This window comes from Simochromis diagramma, unplaced genomic scaffold (genome assembly GCF_900408965.1).
Source record: "Simochromis diagramma unplaced genomic scaffold, fSimDia1.1 OVJJ01000603.1, whole genome shotgun sequence".
NCBI lineage: Eukaryota > Metazoa > Chordata > Actinopteri > Cichliformes > Cichlidae > Simochromis > Simochromis diagramma.
Window position 1 is genome coordinate 595,432 of NW_024387414.1, and position 8,385 is coordinate 603,816.

General features: G+C 41.4%; 1 long non-coding RNA gene across 1 annotated transcript; it reads left to right on the top strand.

The window, feature by feature from the left end:
* The first annotated feature begins 802 nt into the window (after positions 1-802).
* On the top strand, positions 803-7,905 carry LOC120720922. Its single transcript, XR_005693093.1, has 4 exons — positions 803-907; positions 2,412-2,417; positions 5,927-5,929; positions 7,894-7,905. It is a non-coding gene; the product is annotated as an uncharacterized LOC120720922 (long non-coding RNA).
* Positions 7,906-8,385: the final 480 nt, after the last annotated feature.

Sequence of the window (8,385 nt, forward strand, 5' to 3'; positions counted from 1 at the left end):
GTTCAAACAGAACAGATGTTTTGATCCTTCCAGTTGTTTTTGTTAAACTCTTCAAAGAAATAATTTTCTCCCAGGCAAGAAATTAAATTCCCCCACGGTGTGTCTCTTTTTGTCCCGTCTCCCTCCCCTCACCCCAAACAATGGCCGCCCCTCCCTGAGCCTGGTTCTGCTGGAGGTTTCTTCCTGTTAAAAGGGAGTTCTTCCTTCCCTCTGTCATTAAGTGCTTGCTCATTGGGGGGTTCATCTCTGTATTATTGTAGAACAACAGTATAAAGCACTTTGAGGTGACTGTTGTTGTGATTTGGCACTTTATAAATAAAACTCAATTGAATTGAAATGTGAGATGAGATAGATGAGATGAGATAGCCTTTATTTGTCAGTTGCAGGTCTTTTGCCCACAACCGAGATGACACCCGTCCATCGTGTATCCGGCAGGGAAAGTCCCTCCAGGGCACTCGGGTTCTCCCGAGCCCAGACTTCTCGTTAAAGGGTGTCAATAGCATTCAGAGACCAGTTGATCAAATCCATAATTCTCTTTTAGGTTTTAGACACAGACTGTGAGAGAGTGTTCCAGGGAAAGTAATACAAAAAAGACACAAGACTAGACAAGGACATAAGAACTAGTAGGAAAGATAAGGGAGAGGAGAAAAGTGCGTCTGCCTCCTCCGAGAGCCAAAGGAATGGCCACTGACATATTACTTCTGTGTTATATGAGTCAAAGGTATATGGACAAAATGGTGATGGGTAATAGGTGACGGGATATAGTAGTGGTGGACAAGCAGAGGAAGACGGCTGTGATGCAGTGATACTGAATGACAGGAACATCAGGAAGAAGGAACACGAGAAACTGGAGAAATACCAAGGGCTCAGAGAAGAGCTTGAGAAGATGTGCAGGGTGAAGGTAATAGTGGTCCGAGTGGTACCCTATAATTTCCTTGGGGATTAATAAAGTATTTCTGATTTGGATTCTGATTCTGAATCAGAGCACTAGGTGCAGTGACTCCCAAGCTAGCCGAGTGGCTCCAGCAGATCCCAAGAACAACATCAGAGATCTCTGTCCAGAGAGCGCAGTCCTAGGAATAGCTAAGATACTGCGCAGGACCCTCAAGCTCCCAGGCCTCTGGTAGAGGACCCAAGCTTGAAGGACAACAGGCCGCCCACAGGGGCGACAGGGGAATTCTTTTTTTTATATATATATATATATATATATATATATATATATATATATATATATATATATGTGGCACTATGATAAAGATAAATACATGAAAATATTTGCCCCCCATTTTATTTTTATGCTTAAAGTCACTTTCTTAGGAAACACTAGTTATTGTCTATTGTGCTGTAATATATGTTTCGCCAGCAGAGGGCGCTCATTGTCTTACGCATCAGCGGCTGACAGCTCAGTAGAAGAAGTGTGGTCAGTACGTGTTGAGGCAGCGTACAGCCCACGCACCGAGTGGCTTTTGTTAACCTGCCTTCTCTGTTTTTTTACAGGTAAGCTGGGTTGAAAATAATATATAAGTTATAGACAAAAGTAGCAATCAATCATAAACGTCTTACAGTGTAACAGATGTCAAGCTAAAGAGTGAATTCACGAGTTTAAGGGTTCGTAAAAATGAATCGCCACCAGATGTCTGAAAAAATGGCGGACTCGCAGTCCGTGGCGATCGTGGTAATGAACCCGAGAACTGTTTCATGTCTTTGTGAGTTAAAAGGATATAAGCTAACTACTGGGGGATGTACGTGACGACAGTGAAAGCACGAGCTTATGGCCAAAACCTTCTTTGAACAGAGTCAATGTGTGGAAACGGAAATGCTAAGCTAAATGTAGAGTCAGGCTAATGGAGCACACGTGTTACTATACCTGCGCTAATTCAGTTATTAGACTGTGCTGTAAGTCTGCAGAGCCGCACTGTGTATTTTTTGGACAGTCTGAGAAAATATAAATCGCTTTATGTTCTTTTCATTAAGAGCGAATGGAACAGAGTTAGAAAACAACTTAATGAATTTCCTCAAAATTGATGTGCTTTGTGAATGGGGCTTTGGAGTTGACGTCACGCCGCAGTGCATTGTGGGAGCGCGGCACCATTGTAGCAGGCCACGAATCAAAACAAACACTATGTTGGACGGAAGATTGCTACAAACCACACTTAAAAGCAGCTCAAAAGAAAAAGGACGCTATAGAGACAGGTTGCGTCCAGATGCAAAGAGACAGTACTTGCAAAAAATAGCGTGCATGGGAAATGTGGACCCGTATGAAATAACGGCAGTGGAGTAGAAACCCTGAAGATCAGCCGCGATTGACTTAGCCTGATATATTTTCCTACCTTGTCTGTGGAGTAAGCGCATACACGGCGAACCAATTTCGCAATTATAAATGTTTGGAGGCGCACATCCAGTTCACCAAGGATCGGGTACAAGATTTGGCTATTTTTAAGCCTCCACGTCGTGACTACGCCATCATTCAAACAAAGGTAAGTCAGCTTGAGTACTGCGAGTAAAATGCGTTTGATTTCCCCCGAACATTCAGATTAGTGCAGCATAAATTCATTCATGAGGGGGAAATTACAGTGAGAACATGTTGAGGCTCTGTTAGATGGATAACATAGTGAGTTCAGTGCATTGATGTGACATTGTCCTGAAGGATTTAGTTATTCTCTATGGTTAAAGAAATTGCACTAATTAATTTACATTTATTATAAATAATCCTATTTATACATATTGCTTAAGTGTGTGTCCTGTGTAACTATAAATATATTCTATTTTGGTTTTATACATTGATTAATGACCTGCAGAATCTCCTTATCATATTAAGTGATTCATAATTGTCACTTAAAGTCGAACTTTATGCTTTCTCCATCTTGAAAGTGATTACATCCTTGCATTACATACTTTAGGTTCATTTTTTGCTGGCAGATTAAGAAAACAAAACAAAAAACAGGCAGATTTAGAATATAGCATGCAGCGTTCTATAGATGGATACATAAAAACACTTTATTTGTTACATTTATGATAAATGGATTTGAAAGTAGATAAAACACATCAGCCTTGCCTCATTAAAGTTCTTGTCTTTAAATGAACTTTGTGTTTCAGGTCCTGCACTCTCAAAGACTGAATGAACCAGCATTGCAGCCGTGGGTCACTGTGAGCATTAATGGGAAGGTTGAAGCCGCCCACTGCACCTGTATGGCCGGAGTCGCAGAGACCTGCACCCATGTCCCTGCTCTTCTGTTTAAAGTAGAAGCAACAGTGTTGATCCGTGGCAAAAGGACTGTTACAAATGAACCTGCATACTGGGCTTTGCTGGGTAATGTGACCAAGATACAGTCAGTGGTTGGCTATAAGATACACTTCTCCTCTTCAGCTGCCCAATAAAAGGCTCTCAATCAAAACATAAACAGACCATCTGTAGTGACAGGTAAAAGAAGCCGTCCTCAGAAAAGAAAAATTCCACCTGCTACTGTGGAGGAGTTGGATCAACTGATGGGAAAATATTTCTCCAAGCATAGTTCTGTTCTGAATAACCGATAATGTTGTCTGTGAAGGTTCTCAGTCATCCAGGTCATTGTAGTCAAAGGAGCTTGCAAAGAAAAGCGTCTGGACTTCTTTAAGTTACTTGAAGACTTAAAGAAGTCCAAGCACTCAAAACGTGCGGCTATCCTAAATGGGCGTTCTTAAAGTCAGCAAAGAGGCACAGAAAAGAAGATCAGACACCAGCGAGGGAGGATAAGAAAGACAGACGCAACAACATTGTCATTCCCTATGTAGCCGGTGTATCAGAAAAACTCAGGAGAGTTTTCTCCAAGCATGACATCCCAGTGTATTTCAGACCCAGGAACACACTCAGACAAAAACTGGTTCACCCGAAAGACAAAACGCCAAAACACAGACTTAACAATGTGGTGTATGCTGTACAGTGCAGTGAGGAATGCCCAGACCTCTACATTGGAGAGACCAAACAGCCACTTCACAAGCGCATGGCACAACACAGAAGAGCCACCTCCACAGGACAAGACTCAGCTGTCCATCTGCATCTAAAGGATAAAGGAAAATCTTTCGAGGATGCCAATGTTCACATTTTGGACAGAGAGGACAGATGGTTTGAAAGAGGAGTGAAAGAAGCCATCTATGTCCACTGTGAGCGACCATCTTTGAACAGAGGCGGGGGTTTACGACACCAACTCTCTGCCATCTATAATCCAGTTTTGAGATCCTTCCCAGACGCCTTAACGCCCACTCACATCCTGGGCCATCTGATCTCAGGAAATCACATGATAAGGTGGGGCCAGGTTTCACAATGAACTCACCCGAAACTCTGGCTGATTGGGACCCACACCCAGTTTCACACCTTGGCTCAGGCGATTAGAGGATCATCAGGGGGTCCTTTTGTCCCTCTGTGGGGGGAAACTCCCACTAGGTTTATATCTGGGACTCTCCACCATTTGACCTTAGAACTGAAGAAGCTTCTCGGATGAGAGGTGAAACGTCTTCAAGCAACTTAAAGAAGTCCAGACGCTTTTCTTTGCAAGCTCCTTTGACAACCGATAATGTTGTATTTAGGGGTCTACATTTATGCCTCAAGTGCATTGCCATGTAAATAATTTGCATTTACTGAATATGTACTTACTAAGTACCACTGTTCAAAAGTTGAATAAAGAAACAAACAAATGTTTGCCTTTTTTAAATTATTAAAACCACTTTGTAGAACATCACATCAGTTACAATGTAGATTCCATGTTGTTTATAGTTTACAAGTGACAAAATGTTCACATAAAATCATGACAGCATTTAAATAATATCACCCTCTTCTAGCATTCTGTAATTTACTGTCACTACATATACAGCACAAGACTTTTAAGAGTATTTAACAAGAGCATTTTCCCTGGTTTTACTACCACACTGGGGCACGTTCACCCTCACATGGAAGATGTAATCTGATGCTTTCACAGTGTTGTCAATTTGGTATGTGTAATAATGAAAACATTCTCATAGTGGTAATTGTCAACATGTGTTTTGATTAAGCAGTACTAGCATGTATCCTGAAAGTTACAGGCACTTTGATGCATGGCTAGTAACTTTATTCACGAGTAGCATTTTTAGTTAGCATGCTAAGCTAATACTCGTTAGCTAGTCGGGTGCTTTTTGACTTGTACTCAGCTCTAATGTTTCTCTGTGAGATTGTAATTGTTCTAATTCTTAACGGAACTGAATGTTTTCTTTGTATCAGGTAGGCACTGTTAAGTACAAGTTTTAGTTGATGCTGTTGTATTAAAAAAATGATGAAGAATGATGTTTGTTTTATAAGAGAAAAGCTGTTTTTATATGTTATTGTCGTTGTTGGTTAGGAAAAAGGAGATGTCTCTCATTTCTCAGTTACCAAAGGAGAAAAAAATAATAATACTGCCACTACATGATCACAGGTTTGGTTTCAGCTAGAACTTTTAAAGAAAGTCGATGTTGTGTTGGAGAAATATATATGTCTTTTGTTAAGTGTTTGAAAAAAAAAAAAGGAAAATACTCCCAGGCTGGTGAACTGAATGTTGCAGTTGCTTTTCACACTGTTGATGACGACTGTGTGCTGTTTTCTTTGGGCTCCCTCTTTATTCTGGCAACTGGTACAGAGTAAGGGCAAGTCCAGCGTCGCAGTGCCGTCCTTTCTACATGGGCATATCACACCACATCCACCATAGACTCACAGAACAGCAACAGCTACATGAATACTGTAGAAATATCTTAAAAAGCATTTATTTAAACTGAATCTAGTTTGATAAATGCAGTTCAAATGGATAAATCGGATAAAACAGTAGTTAAAAACAGTATAAAGCTGTAGTCAGAGTTCATGTTGGTATTCTTCCGTACAGTAAAAAGATTTTTGTGATTCAGTCTGTTCATAAAAGTGATATAAAACTGTATAAATATAGAGAAGGTAATGTTGGTTATAATAGGAACTGGTTCAGTACTACTGTGTTGTTGTTTTACAGTGCAAGTGTAAAACGGTGTAGAAGGAGTGTTGTCAGTACGTGATGAGGCAGTGTACTATTAACCTGATGTTTCTGTTTTTTACAGTTTCTGTAAAAATTAATGTTGCACTGGAGATGAGTTGGCCCATCGTTTTCTACAGTGTAACATTTAACACCCAGCTCGCACCTGTGGGCGGTTTATCCTTCAAGCTCGGGTCCTCTACCAGAGGCCTGCGAGCTTGAGGGTCCTGCGCAGTATCTTAGCTGTTCCCAGGACTGCGCTCTTCTGGACAGAGATCTCCGATGTTGTTCCCGGGATCTGCTGGAGCCACTCAAAGGTATCGAAGAATCCATAGGTCCCTCATCCTATTCATGTAACCCCTTCCGCCAGGGTTACTTGCATAGTAGCATTCCAACAACGCCCTGTTTTCGTGTCTTGCCCACCGATGCCTTCTTGTTCCAGTAGCCCACTTGTCGTCAGGGTGCCCTGGTTCCTCAACACCTGACGCGGACCTTGTTGATCCGAGCGACGTCCGAGCCGGCATGCCTTCATATTTATCTGTTGCGCACTGCTGGCACGGTCTCTGCGCACAGAAAATCTGCGTTGCGCACAAAAAAAATCTAACCTGAATTGCAATTAAAATTAAAAGTTTAACAATTCTGTTTTGCACTGTTAGTCAGTGAGTGACTGGCTGCTCCCGTAAGGGATTAGAACGATGCCACCTTATCCCATAGTCCAGCCAATGATGCGATTCACATTCGTATATACGCAGCTAATCCACGTGGTTGACAGGCTATGACAGCGACCTTATGTGCCGACACCGGTGTTTAAGCGAGCAAAGCGGCTGATGTGGAGTGAAGCCACGTTAATGACAACGTGTACGACCATTGGAGATGTGAGCAGGACAGACGAACAACTGACGGGAAAAGTGTGGACTTTATACCAGTTTTTAAATTGTGTTGATCGGCCACGTAAAACCAGAGTTATGATAAAATATCTGCAATGTTTGGTTTTCTTCCTGAATACTGTCGTTGTTTATATTTACTGCGGGAAGAAACGGTAAAAACGGCATTTTATAAGGAAAACGCTCGAAAGCCTGTGAGCAAAAACCCCCAGCCTTTCCTATTGGTGGAAAATGTACCATGTCAACCAATCAAAAAATGATATGGCGACATGGCATTTAGTTGTTTAGGAAGGGGCAAGTTTTAGGAGTGATGGCGTGTTTGAGATGTGAGAGATTTGCGACGTTTAGCACAAATCTTGTGTAGTTAGTGTGTAGTTAGTGTGTAGTGTAGTCAATAGTTGTGTTGTGTGTCAGAACAATGAGGCGACTGCTGAGTGTTACAGGTGTTACAGCAGTGATACATCTGCTGCTGTCAGGCCTGCAGGTATCAGGCTGCTGTTCTCCTTCATCTCATAGTGGACAGAAATAATTTTTTGGAGCGGCACAAATAATTTGTGTGGCATCAGATTTGATGCAGAACAGCTGATTGTTCTGTAAATAGTTTGAAATGTTTGTTTAAAAACGCCTTGGCTGCATTTTCAGGTAAACAGCTGCAAAACACTTTGTTGGTTGCATAACTCAGTTACTTTTTTGAAGAAGTAACTATATAATTAATTGCTCAACATTGGTCATCATTTACTGTATTTGCAGACAGAGTTACAGACTCTCTCCCAGACCACAGACTCATAATACAAGTCAGAGCTTTATAAAAGAAAAAAAAAAGTTTTGTTTTCAAAATTGGAGTTCAAGTTATTTTTACTTCCAATAGTGTTAACATCCTACACAGGTCATGAACAAGATTTTTTACATTTTCATTGTAAGTGGGCTAAAGCAGTTAATTAAAAGTAGTCTAACATAATTGCTGTAATTTGATTATTTTAATAAACGATGTAACTTGGATGGATTTGATGCTGGCGTGACCACAGTGCACACGTCTGCTGTTGCTCAGCAGTGTTGCAGCAGTGTAGTTTTAAACCTTGTGATCCACAAAACAGCATAAGAGTAAAAGAGTAAAAGAAGAACTGACTGCGTTACAGCACCCGCTGCTTGTTGAGAGTAAAAGCGATACGCGCTTTCACGTCGTCTTTTAGCGACTTTTTTTTAGAAAAAAAGTCTCTAAGGGATCTGAAAACTCGCTAAGTTGGCAACACTGCCGCTCAGGGAGTTTGTGTGTTCACTCAGACACATGAAAAATTAGGGGGGAACATTGCATCCGTGCTGTTTTTACATCTAGACTGGATTACTGCAACTTGTTATGTTGTTGGATTGAGCCAAACACAACTGCACCTGCTAGACTCAGGGAACGTGGTCATGTTCTTAAGATATGATTGGCTACGTTTGGCTCTTAGAGGCGACGGTGTATTTTCAGTCACAGCCCCAAAACTCTGGAGTCGTCTCCCTCGCTGTTTTTCATGAGC